Raw genomic sequence first — 25,657 nt, 5'->3', positions numbered from 1 at the left:
CTGGGACTACAGGCATGCGCCACTATGCCCAGCTAATTTTTTCTATATAGATTTTTAGTTGTCCATATAATTTCTTTCTATTTTTAGTAGAGACGGGGTCTCGCTCTTGCTCAGGCTGGTCTCGAACTCCTGACCTCAAGCGATCCAGCCGCCTCGGCCTCCCAGAGAGCTAGGATTACAGGCGTGAGCCACCGCGCCCGGCCGAGGCCTTACATTTTTTAAAGATTTAATGTACAACATGAGGACTATAGTTAACAAAAGTGTAGTGTGTTCAAAACTGAGTTATTTTGCTAACTGAGTAGATTATTGTGGCTCTTGCCACTGGTATGGAGGTGAATGGGTAAGTGTGAGGTGGTGGATATGTTAATTTGTTCATTATAATGCCCATTTTGCTATGTATGGTAACTCTGAGGTGGTGGATATGTTAATTTGTTCATTATAATGCGCATTTTACTATGTATGGTAACTCTGAGGTGGTGGATATGTTAATTTGTTCCATTATAATGCCGATTTTACTATGTTTGCATCTTACAACGTGGTCCTCAAACCCCGGTAAAGGTCCCAGGCCTGTTAGGCCACTGAGCTCCGACGCCTTGGAAAAACTGTCTTCCATGAAACCGGTCCCTGGTGCCAAGAAGGTTGGGGACCTCTGTCTTATAACACATGTTGTATGCCTTAAATATACACAAAATTTATGTTAACATTTTGAATAGGCCTTGGTTAGAAGTTAGATATTGTGAGATGACCAGGAATTCTGTCGTTTGCCTACAAGTCAGAGTGTGAGACCCTCCCCTCCATTTCAGGGAAAAGCTTTATAATAATCCGTGGGGAGGAGGCAGTGGCTGAGTTGCTCCGGCAAATTCCTTTATCAACCTTTAATTCAGGTCTTCTCTATTATAATATTTCTTGAGCACACAGCCAGTGCAAGACGTAGCCAATTTGAAGGTTTTTTTTTTTTTTTTTTCCTCAATATTGCAGTCCCTAAGCCAATAAATAACTCACCTGAAGGTCAGGAGTACCCCCTCCCTCCCTTCTCTCGGTGGGTGTCCGGGAGGGGCGGGGGGAGTGGAGGGGCCGGGAATCTAAGTGGCAGTCCGAGGGCTAAGGATACTGGCAGCTGTCTCCAGGCGTTTTCCCAGAGCCAGACCCTGCGCCAGGACTAGGAGGCTGTTCCCATGTAACTGTCCTGAAGTGCTGCGGTGCCCCCTCCCCCGCAGCAGGGAGGGAAGTCGGGACGAGGTTGGCTCGCTCCGCACCGTCTCTGGGCGTGGGCCGCGCCGCAGCTCCGCGGAGCCTCGGTGTCTCCTGCAAGGGGGGCGGGGGGAGCCGCGGCGAGCAGCCCTGGGCTGCGGCTTCCTCCCCACGCCCGAGTCTCCTGCGCACAGCCGACGAGGACGCGAGCCCCAGCCTGGTCCCACGCCGCGGCGCGCCCGGGCTCCCCGCCGATCCCAGGTAACTTTTCTGCCTCCGGAGTGGGGGATGCCAGGGGGTCTCGGCTTACAAGGTGCGGAGGAAGAGCCCGAGGCCGGGGCTGTGCCGCTGACGCGTGCTTCGCGTCGCGCCGTCGCTCGATCGCGGAGCCCCCCGCCTGGAACGGCCCGAGTCCCCACCCGACCGACCTCCTGCTCGCCGGGACCCCCGCCGGGCCGAGCCCGTGCGCGAAGCCCCGCGCCCGCCCCGCCCGCCGCGCTGCAGCATCGGTTGGGCCGGCGCGCTGAGCCCAAGCACCGGCCTCCGGCCTGGGGGCCTCCCTCGGAGCCCCGGCGATTGGGGCGACTCGGTCCCCGCGTCCTTCTCTGCCAATTTGCGTAAATCCCCCGCTCGGGGCGCCATGTTTTGAGTTACCCCTCGGGCTGCGGGCGAGGGCGAGCTGGTGGCGCGGGCCGGCCCCTCCCCGCAGGGAGGTGCGGGGGGCGGGGGGCGACACTGCGGCGCCGCCCGGGCGGGTGGCCGGCCGCGGGAGGGGCCCTGCGCGCCGCGGCTGCGGGCTGGTCCTGGATGCCAGCGCGGGGCGGGTAAGGTGCGCTCGGCACAAAGCATCCCCTCTCGGCAGCGGGGCCGGTCGCTTTTATATAACTTGCCTCCTTCCCCGAACTGGGGCGGCTTACCCCGGCCGGCGGCGGGGGCACAGCCGGGCCGGCGGGGTAGGAGGAGGGGGCGTCCGCACGAGGGTGCCCAGGGCCCGGACACCTGCGGGGCCGCCTCGCCCCTGTTCCTCTCCGCGGGCACCGGTGCGCGGGCAGGCCGTGGCCTGGGGGCCGGCGCGGCGCTGCTCACCTGGCGCCCGCGGGGCTGCGAGTCGCTTCGGGAGGTGTCTGCGAGGGCGGCTTTGCGGCGGTGGGGGTGGGGAAGCCGGGGCTTCGGACCGCTGGAGTTGGGGTCTGCGCCAGTTCCCGGCGGTGTTTCTTGGCTCCTGCCGCGGGGGCTTGCTTTCTCGAGTTTCCCCTCTAATCTCGCCCTACTTTTTCCCCTTCCCTCCCTCACCCCCCACCCGCCAAGTTCATGGCTTCTGCAATGCGGTGGGTGTGGTTATCTAGTAAATTTAAACTGGTCCTTTGCAGTGCGAGCATTCTTTCCTTTTTTCTTTTTATATTTACGGATCTGAAGTTTTCAAGGGGGGGTTGCCTTTAGTTGTAGCCCAGTGTTAAAGTTAGCAAGAGATTGTTGCAGAACAAGTAGAATGATAAAGAAAACATGTGGCATTAATTACTTGTGGAGGCTGGGCTGGGAAGTCCTGAGAGGGCCAGGCAGTCCTGCGAATGCTGTGCTTCCATTACGTGTTTAAGTTGTTTCAGCTTTTTTACATTAGTCTTGCGGAGTTGCTTTTGCAGATGTCATGTCTGTCTTTTTCTTTTTTTTTGGCCCATTTTAGGCTCTCTGAGGCAGCCAGGTGTGCTGGAATTTGTCCTGGTAGCTTTAACTTCCATAGTAGAGGAGCCGTCACTCCAAGTACTAAATACATTTTTTTTGAGTTTTACACTGGTTTTTACAGTCTCAAGGAAAGAAAAATGATACAACTCCACTTATATCTGGGAGCCATGGACTCAGTACCAGTTACATAAATTAAGCAGAAAAGCCCTATTTAAGAAAAGGGAGCACATCAAGTTTGAGTGAACTCTGGGGACTGAGAGGTGATTTGTATCTTGGCTCAGAGAAAGTTTTTAAAAAATGCGTATTAATTTTGGTATCAAACTTTTAAAACTTTAGCTGAAGTGAGAAAGCTATTGTGAGAGGAAATAAATTCTAAACTGAAGAATTGGGACTTCAGAAAAGCAAAATATCAGATGCACAGGTTACTGCATAAAGTTTATTTAGCTAATACTCTTTAGGCAAATAATTTTTGCAAAACAGAACAAGCTTTGTGAATGAATTATCAATAAGAGGAAGAGTAGCTACTTTAAATTGAAAACCCCTTTTCTGTGAAGGGTTTGGGAGCTATAGGTCAAAGGTCAGTGTCTCAGTGAAATATTTATACTTAATTTTTAAATCATTCCTTCTGCATGAATGCAATTTAGGTTTAAAGCAGTTTTTATCAATTCTTGTATAGTGCTTGAACTTTTGCCAACTTTGAGTTATGTTGAAATACAAGATCAGGGAGTTTTTTTCTTTTACTTGATCAGATGCAATTATATATATATATTGTGTTTAAAAAAACTGGTGGGTCAAATGCATTAAGGGGCCACCAACGTAGAAGAGAGGCAATTGTCCATGTACTGAGAAAGATGTTATTATCTTGTGAGTCTTTTCTGGATTTACTATATAGTATATTGGATTAAGTGTGGCAGGACCTTGCTGTACAGTTTTCTTCCATTTAGGTTGTGCATTCATCTTTTAAGTTAGTGCTTTTAAAAAGAAGTCCTAAATTTCACAAATTAGAATTCTTACCCTGGCCAGAAAAATAGAACTCCTAGAATAGACTGAAAAATACATGTTTCCTTTCTGTAAGAATTTGACCATAATGAAGAGAAAGGGTTCTTAAGTGGTCTACCCTGGTCATCTTTAATTCTCATAGACTCTTCCAAGTACCCCATCACAGTTTTCCTCTTTGAATGTCAGCTTTATTATGGAATATAGACTCCCCATTGAAACCCATGAATCAAATTTATCTTTACCACCACTTCATTTAGAGAGATCCTTAATGATGCGATTGCTGCATCTATTTCTTTCAAAAGGCTAGCTAGCTGCTAATTTGTTGGGAATTCATCAGGCACTTGGGCTCCTGGAGGGTTCTGCTGTCATTTGATTTGCCTGGGCTGTAAAGAATTATGTGCTCAGAGGCAGGGACTGGAGCAGTGAAGTCATTGCCCTGCCTGGTGTTGTGACATCACTGTGGCCCAGAGGAGACAAGGGTGGGGCAGGCAAAACCAGACGTCTGAAGCATCTTGCTGGCTTTAACTTTGCCTGGTCCATGAATGAGACTCTCCTTCCTCAAGTTGAACTGCACCACAAGGTATTGTTTGGAGACCTGGAAGATAGAAGTGAGTGTGAGACTGCCTGGGAGAATGTGTCTCCAAGAGCAAAGAAGAAGAGGATTTTTTGTGAAATAGTAGAAATCATTGAATATTCCTTTTATAGACGAAAATACTGTAATTTTCGAAAGGGGCCATTTAAAAAATTACAGAACAAGAGTAATGAGTATTTATTTTTATTTATGAATTGAGTCAATATATTCCTTATTCTTTGTTCTAAAATAGCATTCTTGCTAAATTCTAAGGTCTTTTAAAAGTATATTGCGTGCCTATAAAGATACAGTTTGTTTACTGGGAAGGCAATGTTCTCATTTATTTTTTAAGTGATGTAATTGCAGTTGGTAATTGGAAAAAGCTAGGAATTTCATAAGTATAGAAGATATCTGCAGTGATTTGGGGTAATTGATTTCCATTTAATTGTTTGTTTTATTTGCTAATTTTATAATTTAGCATTTTAGTCGTAATTTAGAATTCTAGTGTAGAGATGATCAGACACGTTTCACCCAAATTAGTATTGGATAAATTATAAAAGACTGAAATTCTGAGACTGTAAAGTACATTTCATGTTTTGATTTTTGAGTTTAATGTTGATGTGGGCATAAAAAATGAAGAACCACAAAATAGCTGCAGATGTTCATTCTCTTTTCCATATCTCTTTGCTAAGATGACTGTCATTTTTCATGTTAGTGTATTATGTACATAGGAACTGTGGGCAGGTCTTACTATGTGGCTGTTCAATAGCACATTTCCAAAGCAAAGGGAAGGAAGAAAAATGGGAAGAATGGCACAAGTAGAGAAGTTGAAATTAGGTGCCAGAACAGCAGATCACTTGGTAGAAATGTCTTCGGTACTGCATTTTTAGACTTTGCAATGATTGGTTAAATTGCACACTTTAGAATTGTAACCTCCTGTTAGCACCAAACCCCTAATTCTTTTGTAATTTGCAGTACAGAGAAAAAGCTGACAACTTAATTTTTAGATTGCTGACATTTTGATATATTGTTCTTATAACCCTGCCTTACAAACTAAAAACAAAGAGAGACAGAGAGAGAGAAAGAGAGAGAGAAGCAGAAAGGTCTGTATTAGACCTAGAAAATAAATGCAATCTTTAACTTGCCTTGAGTGTATATTTTTCTCTCCAGTTATACTGGGTGAGTGGTTGAGAAAGATATGAAGTTATTTCTCTTGGGGTTTCATCCCCAACCCAAGTACAGGTTTAAACACTTAAAGCATTGAGTAAATATTTATGGAATTGAATTAAAAATGAGGCCATTTGTGACTTACGCTTTACCACAAAGAAAAATTTGAGAAGGCTTAAAAAGCACTGGTGCTTTATTTAAAAATGAGAATTACTGGACTCATGTTTGCAGTCATTATTTTTAATGACATAATCTTCATCATAACAGGGTTGCTACCTCTGTCTGTAGCTTAAATTGGGTAGGTCCTAGAGGTTTGGCCATATCAGAGAAGAGAATTCTGCAGGTACCAAGAGAAAAGAAGAATGGTTTCTTTGAGGAATAACTGCAGGGAATCTGCTTCCCTTCCTGCTAGCTCTAATTGGTGTCATGGAGGACATCAGGATGGAGGGAGTGCTGTGAAGAGGAGAGGGATCAGATGGGAGGGTGACAAAAGCTGAAAGGGATTACTGTTCAAAGATGATATTGATCCTGGCATTGAACTAAAAAGAGAAAAACTATTTTCTGTTTTGGATCTCTCTCTTTTGGTCATTTTTGTACAAACAGTGTTTACATTCTCAAATAATGAGTTTCTGTATATTGTATTCAAGCCCCAAATTTGATCATTTCTAAGAGAAACTTATTTTTTTCACATTTAGCATCTCTGAAATTGGGATAGGTCTCCAATGGCTCTCAGCCATGTGGCAGAAAAAAAGCTGGCAACTTAATGCATTGATTGTGAGTGTGCATCAAAAATTGGAGTTTGGATGTCAACCGATTGGAAGAAAATCCTGGAGACAGTAATGGAGCACTCTTAATAACTGATGCAGTTCCCGTGCTCTTGGTGACACAGAAGATTGTGTGGAAAAGCATAGACAACAGTAACTCTTAGTCGACATGCAATTTGGAAGAGGTGGATTCTGAATATGTAAGAATTCTTAGGAATACCTTGACCAGTTAATTTTTTTATGTTTTCTTTATGTATGCATTGAATACCTAAATAATTCTAAAAGAGTTCTTTAAGAAGAAACTAAAAATTCCATTTTTTAAAACTGTGTAAGTCATAGCTTAGTTGGCAGGGTGCTGTATGACATAATTTTATCTCTTACAGTCAGTGATGTCATGAATCTTAGGAAATATGGTTTGTCTCTTGGCTATGCAAATTTTTTAAAAATATAATATTTGGTGCTTATACTGTCCATTCTATGTATTGGTACATTTGTTTACATGCATCCCTTTGTAGGAAAAATCTATTGAGCAGTCTTCATTTTCCATTTTGGCCCTAAGAAGATGGTTGGATTTTGATAGAGAATCTCTCAATTAGTCAATGAGAAGACACTTGAGATAGGACATTCCAGAGATCAAGATGATTAAATTTAGCGGAATGTAGCCTTTACGTTGGGCGGGCAAAGGGAGATGAATCCAAAGAGCCAGTGTAAAGGTTTTTGCTATGCTTGTGAAAGGTTTTTGCTATGAGGCTAAGGAATATTTTGAACTTTGGTAGGTAGTGGGGAGCCGTTGAAAGTGGTTGAGTAGGGAAGGAGCATGTTTCTCTGGTGACAAAGGTAGAAGGAGTTGGAAGAATAGGAATCTGGAGACAGATGGTCTTTCGTTAATGGACTAATCCAAAAATTTTCAGAAATTGAATGTAATGGTTTTTCTCCCAATGACTGATATTTTAGACATTCACCCCATTTATTTTTTGTGTGAGTATTTAGCTAGAGATTAAATATTACTTTTGGACTGTTTAAGGTAGAAAATGAGATATATGAAAGATGGGAATATTTTATTTACCCTTTCAATTCAAATATCTTTATTTCAGATATTAAAAATAATGCATTATCTTTTTAAAATATATTCTAACAGTACTTAAAAACAGCAACAACAAAAAAGAAATCTCATCATCTAGAGAAAGTTACTGTTAATATATTTGACAAACATCCTTCCAAAGCTACCTCTCGGAACGTATAATCTTATCAGAGTGGGTCTTGGATTCAGACAGCCTGTGTTGAGCTCCTGGTCTCGCTGTGTGTATAATAGCTGCGTGGCATGGGTCTCTTAATGTCCTAGAGTCTCTTTGCTCATTTATAAAATGGGCAGAATGCTCACATCTCAAGGCTGTGAGGATTAAATGATGTAATACATGCAAGCACTGAACACAGTGCCTGGTATATCACAAGTGCCTCGTAAATTGCAATAGCATTATTTTGCATGTATAGATTCATAGACACGTACATAACATTTTACATGGATGGACTTCTATCTTAAATACTTTTATGTAACCTTTTTTCCAATATTACAGTATATCTAGGGAAGCTTTTTCATGTATATAAATCTATACCTACATTATTTTGAATGGCAAATATTTTCTTTTGGTCCTGTGCAATACTGGCGAAGGATCATTGCCTTCATAATGATGATGATTTGAAGCTTTGTCATCCAGCCCCTCCTCCTCCTGCCACTTGCTGCCTACACTTTTCATCATTCTCTTCTCCCACACACATTAGAAGACTTGCGGTGAAACAGGACATTAAGTAAAATTAAAATCTGTGATGGTGGTTAGGTGTGTCTCAATGTTGTGTGTGAATGTTTAGTTTTAAACTGAAACAACCAGACTTTCACCATATATTTCCTGATTTTTAAATTCAGGTGTTAATGTCCTCTCTTCACAGAGGGCTGACCCTGTCTAGCCTTGAATTCCCAGGTGCTCCCCACCTCAAGTGCCTCCCACACACACCCAGGGGACGCAGGGACAACAGCCTGTGCCTGAATTAGAGTCTTCAGAGCCAAGACATTCAGAGTCTGAGATAGTTGAGGAAGGGTGTGTGTTTGTGGGGGAAAGGGGCATTGGGCTCCCAGAGAGGGAAAAAATTAAGCTTCCCTGGTCTCCTTCTGAGTTCCTCCCTTTGTCCTCAGCAATAGAGTAGTCACAAATGTCAGCCAGTTCACAGATTTCATGCAAATTATCCAGGGATGTGGGCCACTCTGTTGTGTTATTCACAAGCATGTGGTTTTGGCTGATCTTGGGTCTACACAGAACCCAGTCTTGTTTTCCCTGCAACCAGCCAGTTGAGAAAAACAGCTTGATGATCCTGAAGGTGGCGCTAACTGGAATGATGCATCCAGACTTCCATTAGTTAGATTATGCCATTCTGGAGTTTGCAAGCTTAAGGTTGGGCCTGAGCGTTGTTTATTTTTATGCAATTTGTATCTAAAATTACATCAAAGAATTGTAGGGAGTTTTTGACAATTTCATTATAGAGAATTCTTCTTGATGAATTTTTGTGTACTTTATACCATTATTTTGTGCTGTTTGGTGCTGACTTTTAATTGACTTTAGGAGGAATACTTTTAGTGGGCTAAGTGTAGTACTTGGAAAATAGAGGTTGACTAATTTGCTCAAGACATTTGGAAAGTTTTTCCCTTGAATTCTTGAAATGTAGACAGCAGTAATTCATGGAGGAAGAACTATGTTGTAAAATAAAGAAAATATGATGAGTTAGAGAAGATACAGATTGAAATATCTGCTAACTTTGAGCTAGTTAACTTTGGGCAGTTTATTCCATTTCTCTGGGCAAGGTTTCCCAAGCTGTGAAATGATGACAATGGTGCCTACCTCAAGGTTGAAATGAGATCTATATTCGAAGACATCAAGAATTGTGTGCAGTGAGAATAGGCATATGATAAACGTCTTCCCATTTCAGCTAGTAAATGTTGTTGGCCTGCTTTGCTTGTTCCCAAGGACCTATGGTAGGAATTGTGAGAATCCAAGGATGACCCTCAGGATGAGTATAGAATTTTGTGACATTCCACCACAAACCCCATAATCCAAAAGGTGACCTTCAATGAGGATATAGAATCTTGTCAAGTATGAAACTACAAATAACAGTAGTAGAGGTTTGCAAAGAGTGAGACACAGTGGTTTTCAAATTTTCATATGCAACAGAATTACCTGGGTGGTTAAAAAGGAATTTCTAAAGAACCATCTACAGATTTTCATTTAATAGGTCAGGAGTGGGGTCCATAAGGATATGTCCAACAAGTACTTCAGTGGAGTCCGAGGCAAGTGGTCCCTGAACCACATTTTGAGATACAGTGTCGTAAGGACTCTTGTCTTAATGACTCTCCAGCTTATAGGCCATTGTCAGATAAGCATTTAATCTGGAAAGATAATACACTATAAATAAATAGCACAAATGTTTGAGAGAATGCTCAGCATAGAGCAAAGAACTGTGGCCTTGGACTCAGAATGCCTGGGTTTCATTATGGCTGTTCCATCACAACTTTCATGGCCTTAGAAATTAGGTAAAACTTAAAAGGTTAAGAAAATAGGATAAAGAATTAGTTTTCTTATCTATTAAATAGGGATATAGTAATTATGTAGCAGAATGATCAGAAGGATTAAATGAGAATTTAAGTGAAAGTACATGGCCCTTAATACGTCTTTAGTTGGGGTTAATTTTCTTTCTTTGTGATTTGTAATGGAGTAAAATGACAGTAATGAAGTGCTTCTGTGAGTAAATATGATTCTGCTGGTCAAAATTATACTGGGGTATTTGGGATATTCTCAAGATATTGTGAAGTTCATAACATATGTGAAACTTAAAATGATTAAAAGCTTTATTTTCTTTACAGATGTTACCGCGTTTAGTGATATTAATATGAATGGTAAATGGTCAGATTACATTATTCATGTTAATTAGCATTTTTTTCCTATACTCATATGCAAGAAGGACATACACACTCATGTAAGGCACAGATGGGGCAACAAAACAAAGGTTACTGTATATCGTATTTAAATTGCATTGATGTCTTAGAATCGAAAGATGATTTCAGGAGGGAACTTCAATCTTTGGAGTTATAGTTGCCATTCAGCCTTAAGGGTCTTATGTCTTTTTGGCAGTGTGCCCCTGCCTTGGCACAGAGAGAGCCAGCTGAGTTATTTAACCACCTTCAGACTTTGGCTTTTCTCTCCTCCTGAAACCTTCTTCAGTTATCATCAAAGTTACAGTTTTGGAGTTACCTTTCAGATTGCTTTCACATTAAGACAAGATATGTGAATAGATCTTTAGCAAAGGATAGAATATGCATGTATTAGTAAATTAAATTTCATAATCTTTTTCCACTCAATTTCCAGTGAAATGTTCCTCTGAAACATTTATTGGTTTTTATGGGTTTACCATCATCCCTGTTATTTCTACATGATCTTATTTAAGAGTTGGATTTCAACGTGATCTCCTTGCCTGAGGCTTCTCCTGGCTAGTATTTGGTCGTATTAGAGTACATAAGCGCCTGTTTTGCTGGTCAGATCACAGACAGCCCCCAATGCTCCAAATCTCAGCGACTGTTTCATTGTCTGCCAGGATGAATCCGGGTCTTCTCTACTCAGGCCAGCTCCCGGATGATCTCTTCTCCAATTACTCTAGTTCAAGTATCTCCCAGAATAAAGAATGAAGCAAAATGAAATAAACCAACCTATCTTTTGACTCAGCTTCCCCTTCAACCTTACTGCCAGTGTTTCTTCTCAGCTGCTTGGTTGTCAGCCAGATGTCTTTGAAATTATGATTTGTATGGGCAAGATACTCACTTGGCACCAGTGATAACTAATATTAAAAGACTGACCAAAGTATACCAAGATACACATTGAAACTAAAAAGACAAATGACACATGCCAACACACTTGAGCCTTTGTAAAGTTTTGTTCCTTTATCTGTTTGTTTATTGCACAAATACTTATAGAATGCTTCTTCTGAACCTGGTACCATGCTCAGATCTGGGCTTACAGCGATGAACAGGGCAAATCAGGCTCTGCTCTTCTGGAACCTGTGTTTTAAACAGGGGACAAGCAGTACACAAATAAGATTCCAAATAGCAGTGAATACTCTGAGCAGGATCAGAGTGGTATAGAGGGCTCCTTTAGATACTGCCACTTGGGGGATGTTTAACATTTTATCAAGCCCTTCTTTTTGCTTGTACCCCTTCTCTGCAAGTGTGGTGTCAATTCTAGATTGTAAGTGGTACTGGGCAGGGACCACGTCTGATCATCTTTGTGTCTTGGAGCCTGGTGTAGTGCCTCACACACAGTGGCCCCTGTTAACTGCTGAGCAAATAGCTCTTACTCTTAGCACCCTTCTTTCTTGTACCTTGCCTTTTCTTGTGATATTATTTTGACTTAAAATACATATTCTCTTCTTTCTTCCAGATTACTGTTAGATTAATTCTAATAGTAATTTAATGCTAATCTAGATTACCGTTAGATTAAGTGTAAGCTTAATTTCTTCTGTTGTTCCACTCAGATGCGGACTTGCCATGAAGCTAATGAAGCCGAAGCTTCAGGACCCCTTCCTTACAGCATCTTTTTCCAAGGTTTTTACCTAAGTTTGAATTTCATAATCTTTTTCTTAAAGAAGTTTCCCCAAATTGTAAGAGCTTGAGCACTTAAAAAACCTGAATCTGCCCCTGATCCCAAGCCACATTAAACTGCCCCTTTTCTGAATTTTAACTGCAGTTCTGGTGCACCAGAATCCGGAACCTGACTGTATGTCACTTCATCGTCTTTTGAAGTTTCTCGTGAGCACACGTAAGAGACACATCCAAAGGCTTGAATTTATTTGTGGCCTAAAACAAGTCACCAACCCTTGCAGAAACATGCATTCATCTACAAATGTGCAGAACAGCACCTTTCTTCTTCCTACACAATTATCTTGAAGATCCACTGGCACAACTGAAGGGGAAGCGCTTTTCCAACTGCACAGATGCATGAGATAACAAGGGACAAGATTGCTGGGAGTAGAGATGGCAGCATCGGGGGAAGGAACGAGTCTGATTTCCTTCATACTCTGCTCCTGCAGTCTGTGCTTCTGTCCTTCTTCCTCGCGGTGGGCTGTGTCCTGAGTCCGTAGGAAGCGCTCGCTAGCGCTGTCCAGACGCTGGAGAAAGTGAACGGCAGTGCCTGCTCTCGCGGGGCCGCCTGTCACCCTGAGCGTGGGGATGAGGAATTGCCTCCCCCAAGTGCCATGACAGGGGAAGTGGGGCACTAAAGGAGCACAGAGGACACTCGCCTACCAGGCCCAGGGGTGTGGCCGTGTTGGGGGGCAGTCCTGAAGGGTGGCCAGCAGCCCCTAGATGAAGGGGGAGGGCCAGACGGGCTGGGGTAGGTGGTGAAGGGGGTGTTTGAGGTGTGAGCAGCACGGACAGAGGCCAAGAGAGAGGAGGGAGAGATTTCACATGGCTGAGGAGCAAGAAGGGCTCTGGAGACAGTGGCGGAGTGACGAGATGAGCTTTAGAGGCCGCTGGGGCCAGCGTTCAGGCCCCATGAACCATGTCATCCTAAGGGTAATGCGGAGCCAGTGACGGGTTTGGGATGGTCAGACGTGCTTTTAGCATGGCTCTTTTAGTAATCTAGGGAATTTACTTTCTTAGGAGACAATATATCATTGTGGTTAAAATGACTGCTTTGTGTGTTGGGTTTTGAATGAATAAATGAATGAGTGAACTCACTAACAAATCCTGGCACCACAACAATCTAGCCTTACACTTAGAGGGCAAATGCTTAACCTTAAAACCTTCACTTTTTTTCTATAAAATAAAAATAATTTACTCCCAGCTACTCAGGAGGCTGAGGCAGGAGGATCGCTTGAGCCCAGGAGTTTGAGGTTGCAGTGAGCTATGATTAGGCCACTGTACTCTAGCTTGGGGGACAGAACAAGAACTTATCTCCCAAAACACAAATAATCACATTTATTATCACAATGTCAATTCATAGAGCAACCCTGTGTATAAGTACTTTGCATGTAATAAGTGCTCAATGAATGGCAGTGATATTAATATTACTGTTCAGGGAAGAATTGAGGGTGATCTGAACAAAGGAAGTGGCAGAGGTAGAGAGAAATGACTAATTTGAAAAATGTTAAGATGGAATTTTGAGGCTTGGCGACATATTGGGTATTGGAGGTGAGGGAGAGGGGAATGGCCCCACTTACTGTGCCCTGAACCTGTGTCCACCAGAGGAGGCCCAGGGGTGACAGTAGGTTGGTGATGGTGGTGTGGCAGTCAGGAGTTTGCACTGAAGTTCCCATGGGACATCAAAGAGTGGATGTCCAGTCCTGGCCTTTATGCATCAGTCTGCAAGCCAGCGAGGTCCTGCTTAAAGATAGAGACTCAGAATCATCCAGTTAGGAAGGTAATTAATGCCATGGAAGATGAGGTCCTTAGAGAGGGTAGAGTGAGGAGAGTCTGTAAGGGAGAAAAATAGAAGAGGAAGAGGCGAAAGAAGTTGGGGAGACATAATTCAGGAAGAAGCAGAGTCTGGGCTCAGGAGGACTGTCACCCTCCCTCTGCACTCAGCTGCTGACGTTGGTGACCTCGCCCTGAGGAGCTTAGAGGAGCTGTACCCATTTTTTCACCTTTGCTTCCCTTTCATCTCCTGGGGGTGGAAGGCAGGCTGCCACCGCTGAGGCCAGAGGAAGCACACAGCAGGGGTACCTGGTGCTCAGGAAAAACCAAAGCACAGACATCCCTACCACACTGGAGGCGAGGTAAAATAGATATGCATTTGATGTAATTTTTATCCACCGTGTCTTATTTTTGTAAAGAAGTATGTTGAGAAGCAAAGGTGACATTGTTGAAAATGCCTGCCTCCTGCTTAGCTGAGGGGCTGTATTTAAAATTGTGACAGGTGGCTCAGCTTAAAGCACTAAACGTAGATTTGCAATATTTTCTTTTATGCAGCCCTTTTCTGTAGATCATAAAAGGCTCTAATATGTAGTTTCAGAGTGCCAGCAAAGTGATGACAGCTTTTTAATTCCCTTAATATGCTCCCTTTCTCCTCTTGATGACAGAAATGCTTCCACCAGTGGTAGAATAATTCTTGATCATAGGTGAGCAGAAATATTGGTGCTGTCTTGCCCATTACTCAAAGATAAGTATCAGTTTGACCCAAGGATGCTTAACTAAGAAACTAGAGGATGCTGGGATAGGGTTGAAGATTCTTCTAAAAAAATATTGTGAAATATCTCTAATACATGAAAAGGTTGAATGAGAATGTGGTGACCACCTGTATGCCCAACATCCAGCTTCGGAAATAAAACATTACCCCAAGTTGCTGCATCTCCTGCATCCTCTACCTGTGCACCTTCTTCCCTCTTTGAAGTGGCCACTGTTCTGAATTTGTGTCTGTCATAACTGTGTGTTTCTTCCTTTCCACATTACTAGTTATAGCATCACTAAACATTGTTTTTAATGTTTAAAAGTTTTAAAATAGTATACTGTGTATATCCTTCTGTAGCTTGTTTTTTTGTCGTTGAACAGTGTGATTGAGATTCATGTACGTTGATATCTGTAGTATTCCATAGTATATTTCTTTTTATTTCTTTCTTTTTTTTTTTTTTTTAAGAAACAAGGTTTTATTCTGTCATCCAGGCTGGAGTGCAGTGGTGCACTCATAGCTCGCTGCAGCCTTGAACTCCTGGGCTCAAGTGATCCTCCCACCTCGGCCTCCTGAGTAGCTGGGACTACGGGTGTGTGTTACCACACCTGGCTCATTTTTCTTATTCTTGGTAGAGTTTGGGTCTTACTATGTTCCCCACCTGGTCTCAATCTACTGGCTTCAAGCAATTCTCCCACATTGGCCTCCCAAAGTGCTGGGATTACAGGTGTGAGCCACTGCGCCCGGCTGCTACATAGTTTTTACTTATTTATTTTTATTAAGGGTCTCCCCCAACTGGAATATCAGCTTTGTGGGGACAGGATTTATATCTGTTTTGTTCACTGTTGTGGACCTCGCTCTTAGAACAGTGCTGGGCACTTCATAGGTGCTCAATAAATATTTAAATAAAAGAGTAGTTTAAAATATACTGTGAAACAATCCCATACATTTACAAAGGAAAATTCCAGATCAGTCTTTAACATTTTATTTAGCAGATACAGTTTTGTTAAAAGTGATCCAACTTTAGACTGTAAATATAAACGTATAATGTGAGACTCCCTGATGAGAAAGAGCTTGTCTGTGCTGCCTGTGGAAGCTTCTTGGGACATAAGAGAATCAACATGTGCTGAACCCAAACCTTCCTCCACGGAGCAGTGAGCTCGGCCCTGCTGCCCAGGTTGATGATTGTGTTCCGGTCATTTTCAGTTAACTTGGACTTGGGATTCTTTACGTTTGTTAGAGTAATTCCCTCCCCCCACCTTTAAGAATTAACACTTCCACGTTGTTAATACTTTCCCTGATGTACCATCTGGCCTGCGCCTTTCCTTGCCTTCCAATTTTAGCACAGTCCAAGGTAAACAGGGTCCCCCCCGCCCCTTACCAACGAATATTCCATTGTCTTGTGATTTGGAAAATAATTTGTACTCCTCTCATTTTCTCTCTCTATATTCAGTGCTGGGAAAATCAAAGTGCAGTTGATTTTTAATTCTGAGCTCTTCAGTTAAGCACTAAGTAGGCAAGGGAGAGTTTGATTAGGTGTGCATTCCAACTAAAGAAAAATGAATGATAATTTTTCATTTGGACAACTGTGGGAAATTATTCTGAAGTATAAAGATAGATATTTGTGTTTTCCTATTGGAAAAATCATTTATAACTTAATTTTTGAAAATTTCTTATCCAAAAGAAAGTTTTTGTTACTGCCATATTTCTATTTTTTGATAGAAAATTATATTTTTCTCTAAATCTGAGATTTTGTCTAGATTTCAGGAGGGCAGGGGTCTGGAATTTCTCTTAGCTCCAGGTACTCAGTGTTGGAGAAATGGAATGGTCTGTCCTCATTGTGACATTTGTATTCAAATATAGTCCCTTCTTGATGCCAGTGGTAACTTGTTCTTCACTGAGGTGCTGGGATCAGCGTGATGATTTGAATTATCTGGTTGACTGAATGGTAAAGAAATTGTCAACTTAGATATTCTCTAAAAACTAGAGGTGCAGGACACCCGGACTCTCCATAATCATTCCTCGTGAACTATTTCAGTGATAATCCACACCAATTAAGTTTGGCTGAGAAAGAAATACAGGTGCTTGCCTCTTTGGCTCCATCTGTATTTGGCTTCACTGATTTCAGGACGTCTGATAATAAACATCACACAATTGGAAGTCATTATCCTTCAGCATGGGCAGTCAGGAGTATGTCTTGGGCCTGGATCAGCAAATTTGATGTTTGGAGGCTCCTTTGAAAGAGTCTCTAATGACATAGATAATTGTTTTTATGGCTTTCTGTAAAATGGAATTGCCTGATGGAGCTGTCTTGTTTCTTGGTGGCCTATTATCTGACACTGAACAGAGTGAGGTTGAAAAATGTTTCAGTGGAAATGCTAGCATCATTACCAGCCTTATAAGTGCTATCCACTGGCCATTTCCCCTGTAGAAGGCCTTTTCCCATGGAGGTACCAGGCTTAGGATCCCTGCAATGATTTTAACGCATCTGCTTGATGAAGGCAAGTCGTTTGAGTGGTAGATGAGACTATCTCAATATCAATTTGGATATTCTCTAATAGCTGAAGATTTAGACAAGAATATCTCAATATCAATTTAGATATTCTATAATGACTGAAGATTTAGGAGGCCTGCATCCTCTGTTATCACTTGCCTGAGATCTCTAAGTTCCAAGAAGATATTATAAATCTTTTATTTCATGTTTTATATTATGTAATTATATGCATAGGAGATAATCATGTGTATATATCATAATTATGTCTATAATAATTATGTATTCTAATCATTGTGGAAGTTTTAGGTGAGATTTGTGATATGCAGTAAATCATCATTATATATTATATAATCTCTGCATTTAATCCCAGGTCAGTTACTTTGTACTAACAGTGCAGCCATAGGCAAGTTCTTTAGTATCACTTTATCTCAGTTTCTTCACCTATAAAGTATGGATAGTACTACTAGCCTCATTGGATTTAAGTGATGTTTTGTGCATGTTAAGCGCATATACAAAATGGGGATTGTGGTAAAGTTGACCTCATTATATCATTGTGTTAATATTGCTAATACTTTGTAGTTGCTTTCAAAATACCAGGCCATGGAACAGCACTGGTCCATGTGAACATTTTCCCAGGGCCATGACATTCCTCTTGGATAACTTCCCGTTGCTTTGGCTGTCTAGACCCCACACTGACCAGCTCAGAGCAGGCAGTTTCTGGGCTGTCAGGACCCTGTTCTATTTGGGTCCAGTCCAGAACAAATATAAAAAAGAGCATGGATCAGGGAAACTTTTTTTACTTAGCTTCTCTCACTTTTATATATTATTTTAGATTGAAAGTAATGAAATATGACACATCTGTATTAAAACTGGGTTTCCTACCATAAATGAATGAGTGATTAAAAATGAAGAACTGAAATAAACTAGAGGATTGAACTCACAGTGTAAACTTTTCTTTTGTCCATCTTTCATTTCAGACCAGCACCTCCTTCCCTAGCTTTGAAGAGCTGCTCCCCATTCCTTCCTTGGGATGCTGGGGGCTGTGGGCACAGGCTGCAGCCTGCTCCCTGGCTCAGTGGCAAGCGGTGACCCAGACCTGGCCAGTCACACTCCTCTATTCCCTATGCGTGTAATCCAGGCGGGCTCCACACATCCTCCCCTGGGATTATTCCACACGGATAGAGGAAAGGCAACTTTGTGAGTGGTATAGATAGAAGAATTGGCCTTCTTGCTTGGCCCAGAGAGCGTGATGCCAAGAGGAGAGATGAAATTATGTTTTAGCAAAGCGGAATCCTTGAGGTCTCTGGAGCTGCCTTGTTTTCTGCAGATGATCAGAGGAAATGGCCAAAAGTATTCTTTGTTTGTTTATATTAGCATAGGAAAGCAGCTGTTAGCAGTACAGTGTAGTAGTTAAGAGTCCAGTCAGTTACTATCTGAATGACCAGAGGACAGTTAAATAACATCTCTGTGCCTCCATTGCTTCACTTGGTGATAATAATAATATCCACTTCATAGGTTTGTCATGAGTATTAAATGAATTAATATTTGCATGTATATATACATATTACACACACATAGAGATTTTCATGTGTGTGTATTTAAATATCTATTTGTAGGGCATTATTAAGATATATATATTTTAATCTTGGGTTTTTAACTTTTTTTCTTTTTTATTTACTTTCTTAAAATTAAATATTTCAGTAAATTTAGGGGGTACAAGTGGTTTTTGGTTATATGGATGAATTGTGTAGTGTTGAAGTCTGGGCTTTTAGTGTGTACCCATCACCCAAATAGTGTACAATGTACTTGATGGGTAATTTTCAATGCCTGACCTCCCTTCCATCCTTCCCACTTCTGAATCTCCACAATCCATTGTACCATTCTGTGTGACCATGAATACTCATCGGTTAGCTCCCACTTATCAATGAGGATATGCGTTATTTATTTTTCCTCTCCTGAGATACTCATTTAGGATAATGCCTTCCAGTTCCATCCAAGTCATTGGAAAAGACATTGCTTCATTCTTTTTTATAGCTGAATAGTACTACATAGTGTGTGTTTGTGTGTGTGTGTGTATGTGTGTATGTATACACATACATACTAATCCTACATACACACCACATTTTCTTTATCCACTCATTTAATGGGCACTTAGGTTGATTCCATATCTTTGCAATTGTGACTTGTGCTGTAGTAAACATTTGGGTGCAGGTGTCTTTTTGATAAAATGACTTCTTTTCCTTTGGGTGGATACCCAGTAGTGGGATTGCTGGGTCAAATGGTAGGTCTACCTTTAGTTCTTTGAGGAATCTCCATACTGTTTTCCATAGCAGTTGTACTAGTTTACATTCCCACCAACAGTGTATAAACATTCCCTTTTCACTGCAGCTGAGCCAACATCTATTGTTTTTTGACTTTTTAATAATGGCCTTTCTGACAGGGGTAAAGTGGTATCTCATTGTGGTTTTAATTTGCATTTCCCTGATAATTAGTGATGTTGAGCATTTTTTCATATGTTTGTTGGCCATTTGTCTATCTTCTTTTGAAACAAAATCTGTTCATGTCTTTCATCCACTTTTTGATGGGGTTATTTATTTTTTTCTTGCTGATTTGCTTGAGTTCTTTGTAGACTCTGGATATTAGCCCCTTTGTCAGATGTATAGTTTGTGAATATTTTCTCCTATTCCGTAGGTTGCCTATTTACTCTGTTCATTATTTCCTTTGCTGTACAGAAACAGTTTAAATAAGTCCCATTTATTTATTTTTGTCGTGCTATATTTGCTTTTGGGGTCTTACTAATTAATTCTTTACCTAGGCAAATGTCCAGAAGAGTTTTTCCTACGTTTTCTTCTAGAATTTTTATGGTTTCATGTCTTGTATTTAAGTCTTTAATCCATCTTGAGTTAATTTGTATATAGGGTAAGAGAGAGGGATGCAGTTTCATTCTTCTGCATGTGGCTATCCAGTTTTCCCAGCACCATTTATTGAATAGGGTGTCTTTTCCCCAGTGTATGCTGTTGTCTGCTTTGTCAAAAATCAGTTCGTCATGGCTCTATGGTTTTATTTCTGCGTTCTCTATTCTGTTCCATTGGTTTGTCTCTACCTTAATACCAGTATCATGCTGTTTTGGTTACTGTAGCTTTGTAGTATAATTTGAAGTCAGGTACCGTGATGCCTCCAGATTTGTTCTTTTTGCTTAGGATTGCTTTGGCTGTTCAGGCTCTTTTTGGGTTCCACATGAAGTTTAGGGTTATTTTTTTCTAGTTCTGTGAAAAATAATGTTGCTATTTTGATGAGAATTTCATTGAATCTGTAAATCACTTTAGGCAGTATGGACATTATAACAATGTTGATTCTTCCAGTCCATGAGCATGGGATGTTTTTCCGTTTGTTTATGTCATCTCTGATTTCTTTCATCAGTGTTTTGGAGTTCTCCTTGTAGGTATCTTTCACCTCCTTGGTAAAGTATATTCGTATGTATTTTATTTTCTTTGCAGCTATCGTAAATAGTATTGAGTTCTTGATTTGACTTTCAGCTTGACTGTTGGTGTATAGAAATGCTATTGATTTGTGTATATTAATTTTGTAACCTGAGACTTTATTGAATTTATCAATTCTAGGAGTCTTTTGGTGGAGTCCGTAGGGTTTTCTAGATATGAGATCATATCATTGGTAAACAGGGTAGTTATAAATTCTTTGCCTAGGCCAATATCCAGAAGCATTTTCCCTAAGTATTCTTCTAGAATTTTTATGGTGTCAGGTCTTACATTTAAGTCTTTAATCTATCTTGAGTTAATTTTTGAGTTTGGTGAGAGATAGGGATCCAATTTCATTCTTTTGCCTATATATGATTCTCCAATTTTCCCAGCACTATTTATTGAATAGGGTGTCTTTTCCCCAGGATATGTTTTTGTCTGGTTTTTCGAAGATTAGTTGGTTGAATCTTGGATTTTTGAAAAAAGTTTTTAAAACCAAAAAATAAGTAGGAAGGATATGATCTTAGACAATCTTTCTTAAAAAAGTCATTTAAAAAGCTCTATGCCAACAAGTATTAACATTTTTAAAAGTTGAGTATATTTTAAAAATTCAAGTAAAGAAAAATTACATTTTGTTTTACAGCAAGATTGTACATTATTTATATCAGTTTTATAGTATCAATCCATTTCTTATTTGGAGTGTTGGTTTATTGTTTTAATTGACAAAAGCCCAATTTAAACTAATTTGAAGAAAAAAAACAAAGACTTAGAGAAACAAAAGAATTTGAAGGGATAATTTTTGCTTTAGTAGCCACGTCTAATGTCATCTGATGATTTAATAATGCCGTGTTACTAGTCTGTGAAATCTGCAAGTATAGAAACTACTGCTTTCAGGGCTTTTGTGGCCTTCGTGTGGTGCTTACAGCATATATGTCAGTCCTTATGGAAGATTTTAATGGGAATTACTCATTTTCGATATCCCCGTTTCCTAAATCTATGATGCTTTTGATACTAGGTCCTTGATAATATGTCTCTTTCTTGTTAAAATATGGTTTCTTTGTAATGAGATTTGTGCTGCATTGTAGTAGAATTGAAAACTTATCTGTGATTTTGTATCTGCTGCTTTGCTTTGTTATTTTTCATTGTTTAAGATTTGCCTCTAATTAGGATGACTTTAGGAGCCATTTTAGTTATTCATTTTTTCAACTCATTAAATATAGACATTGGTCAAAACCTAAGGGAATAGATGTGTACTCTGAAGGCTTTGAACTCATGAAACTTTATGGCATAAGGACTGATAACTGTACTTGTGTACTTTTGAAGCTCAGTAGAGTAGAAAAAGATAAAACTTACATTAAATGTAAAAGATACTCTACTGAGTGTGCCTTACATGACAAATACCGTCTTTTATCTGGATCGTGATTTATTCTACAGGTATACATTTATTATATTAATATTATTATGCAACTTTAAAAATCAGTTTGGCATTGAAAGAAATAAATGTTTCTGTTCTACAGAGATAATCCTTTTACTTGCAAACAACCTCTTGAGGTACGTTGTTTGATAGTGTTTAATTGCATGCTTATAAGTTAAAATTTTAACTGTTGATGGTGTATACTATGATTGAGGTTTTTATTATGGCTAGTGTTGAGACAAATACTCAATATTTCACCATTTTTTGACTAAGTTAATTGCAATAATATTTTGAATATTCATTGAGTTAGTCATTTTACATTCATTCACTTATTTGCCAAGTATTTCTCAAGCACCTATTATATGCCAGTCACTTTTCGACATAGCAGTGAGCAAAAACCAGAAAACCCCTGCCAATGTAGAGCTTATATTCTAATGGGACCTTCTGTTATCTCTAAGCCTATAACATGTGTGTTAAATAGGTGTTACCTTTCTGGTTTATAGAGGAGGAAACTACAGCTTAAGGAGTTAAATGACTTGTCCAGGAACCTATGGAGAGTAAATGCAGATTTTGAATTTGAACCTGGGACTTTCTAATTCCAAAGCCAGTTTGCCATTACAAATGCTGTAATCATTCTAAAATTGAAACAGTTCCTCTTATGATGTTCTTATTCTTTAGCTAGCCATGTTCATCATGGTACAGTTTCTTTATTAAATGATAGAATATCACTAACACACATGGCCCTGACAAGTTCCTGGTATTTGGTGCTAAACTAGATAATGTTGGGGATTAACTGCATGAGCTTGGTGTTAGGCTATTATATACCCAGCTATAATCTTCAAGTGGGCACTAATAGACATGCACCCTTTACCCAAGAAAAACAAATGAAATTCTAGATAGCATCCTTTTTCATATGTACTCAGGTGAGTGCCTTAATGAGGTATGTTCAAAATTACCCAATAATCTAGATAAAATGCTTTAAAAAGCAAATTGTTGCCTTATGGCTTCTATATCAGGCCAGTTAGGTTTGAATAATAAAATGGGACTCCTGCTTACAGATGGTTCTCTGTGTGGTTAAAATCCTGAAGCAGCAAGGAATTGTATTTTTTTGACCAGGGACAAAGATTTAAGTTAGTATTGATAATCATGATATTTTGTCTTCAGTATTCTGTTTAAAAAGTGGTATGAAGGCTGTGGAACACATCTCTTTCTGCATTTATTTTTTTATGCCACCTATTACTGAGTTTATGTTTTGGCAAATTTTTACTCACATGACCAATTTTGTATTCTTTAAAGTTTCTCGTATTACAACTGAAAGGCCCTTTTGGATGTTACTCTATTCAGTGCCTCCCTTCACAAGTAATAAAGCGTGACCAGAGCCCCACCCACGGCCACGGGGCTCACAGGTTGAAGGTGAGCCCTCCCCCGCAGTGTCTCCGTTCTGCTGACTTAGTGGTCTCGTCATGGCAACGGGAGTTGCATTAGTCCATGTTTTAATTTTTTTGTGGTTGCTCCTTTTTATGCTATGTTTTCATTGGCTGTCTGGAAGTCCTGAATAGAAGCTCTAGCCTCATACTCTTTTTACCCTGGGAAGTAGGGGAGGGGAGCAAGGGTGCTATTATTTGGAAGGAAAAAGACCAATGTTAATTAGTGCAGCATTTTCTAATTGTGTTCCCCAAATGGTAGATGTCATGAAGAGTGTTATGCTGTGTCACATAGTTGGGGAAAAGCTTTAAGGTTTCACTACCTGGAAGATGTATTGTTATACTTCGGCATTTTCTAACCAGAACATTTTAATTCACAGGGGAGGTGCTTAACCACCCTGGCTCTGGTCCCTTCGTCTCTAAAATGAGGCAGGCAGCTTGATCGTCTCTTCCAGACTAATACCCTATGACTCAGAAACATGTCCAACTTGTACAGCTCAGAAATAAATCTAGTGACCTCGTTTATTTGGCCTTGATTATTTTCTCCTTGATTTGAAGCATATTTCTTTTTGGGACATCTCTCATTTGACATCTTTGGAACTAGAAATTATTGTCAATTGCTGTATATTGCTTTTGAGTCAGTGTTTTATGAAGTCTCACAATTCAGTGGGAAATGTAGCGGAGTACCATAGACAAGATCTTTGATTTGCCCCAAAAGGCAAAACATTTCCATTGCTGAGAATCATTTGCGGCTTTAATGCATGCAGACATTTTAGGTTTCAGTTGTACTGACCAACATTTGTATAGCACTGTGCAATGATATTCCTCATTCTAGCAATTTCCATCAACAGTGTAAATCTGTGAGATAATTACTGGGGGGGAAGTTATCAATAATTACTCCACTAAATGTACTTTAAATCCAGGAAAAAGAAGTAAATCCTTTCTAAGGAAAAACAAAGACTGTCCTGCAAATTGGGTGAATGAGTGATTGTCTCATGGTTAAAAGTAAGATGTGTCCCCGTCCCCTCTGGCAGAGGCTCTGTAGTCACTCAGCCAGGAGACGCTAGCAGAGGCATCCCCGGACACGCTGTTCTGCAGAACCAACCCATTAGGGACCTGAAGGGTGGGAGACACAGCTGGTGGCTTTAGCACCTACTTTTGGAAAAGGAGTTCAGCAGTTTCGGAGGAACCAACTTCTGCTCTAAAAAATCCTTGATACTTGGTTTGTTGAAGTAGAGTCATTCTTTGTTCTCGGTGATAACTAACTGACTATTTTCCTTGAGAATTTTTGAAAAGGAGAAAAACAGGGAGTAATCTAGACACGTGGGGGAGTAACTGACATGCAGGATGGTCAGAAGACAGCACCAGAGAGCAGGGAGTTTAGTTCCAGTCACTTTCCCTTCCTCTGCTCTAAGACGTCAGCCCTATGAAAGTCCTCCCTGTGACAGTCCTCCCTATGACAGTCCTCCCTGTGACAGTCCTCCCCAGCACATGCAGGGGCCTTTCAGCTTCTTCACCCACGAGCAGGGCCACAGCACAGGACCGTGCGACATGGACGTTTTTTGCTAGAGGCGTGATGTGTGCCTTCACCAAGAACAACTGTTGGGGATTTGTTGTTGTTTCAGTCGTTGTTTTTCTGTCCTCAAAGCTTAGGATGAGTCATTTTCCCTGCAATTTTTCTCTCTTATCAACCCTATAATTTCATCGTAATAATTCACTGCGTGATGTCGCTTGACACACAATCTGAGCTGACGTCTCTGCCGAGCAAACAGATTGCCTGCTAATTTGCCAGACAGGTTCAGATGCTTTTTAGTTCTACTTACTTCTGTTACATTTTGGGATATTTGTATCTCTTTTGAGATATCTTTTAAAAGTTAAATCTTTTAATTTTAATACTCCTTTTTATCTGCTGTGTGTGTGTCTGTGTGTGTGTGTAAAAGGATGCATTTTGCAGGGAGAGAATGGGGGAGCCCTACCTACCCGTCAGGAAGGTACTGATTTCATCAATGTTTACATCCTACAGTGGACACCCAGTCCTGTGCTAAATACAAGGGCCATTTTAGCCATCTAATACACTATTAAGAAATAGTATTCAAAATATATTATTCATTCACTTATTCAACAAATACTTTCTGAATGCCTGTGGTTGAGTCCCAGGCGTTATTCTAGCAACTGAGGGTGGAAGAGGATACTCAGGAGTTGAGAAAAGAAAAAACCAAGACCTTAGCATAGCATAGGGGAGGTCTGACAAGAGTTGTGGGGTTTCAGAGAAGACAGGT

At 40.7% G+C, this 25,657-nt stretch overlaps 1 protein-coding gene across 1 annotated transcript in view; it reads left to right on the top strand.

Moving 5' to 3' along the window:
* Positions 1 to 1,421: 1,421 nt before the first annotated feature.
* Positions 1,422 to 25,657, top strand: part of EPB41L3 (erythrocyte membrane protein band 4.1 like 3) — a 140,602-nt gene continuing 116,366 nt past the window's right edge. The window contains exon 1 of the mRNA XM_069468543.1: positions 1,422 to 1,452. The gene's annotated coding sequence lies outside the window, so the exon portion shown is untranslated. The remainder of the gene's footprint in view (positions 1,453 to 25,657) is intronic.

The sequence above is a fragment of the Eulemur rufifrons genome, chromosome 5 (assembly GCF_041146395.1).
Source record: "Eulemur rufifrons isolate Redbay chromosome 5, OSU_ERuf_1, whole genome shotgun sequence".
Lineage (NCBI taxonomy): Eukaryota > Metazoa > Chordata > Mammalia > Primates > Lemuridae > Eulemur > Eulemur rufifrons.
The sequence above is the reverse complement of the archived record's forward strand: the minus strand, read 5'-3'. Positions and strand labels throughout refer to the sequence as shown.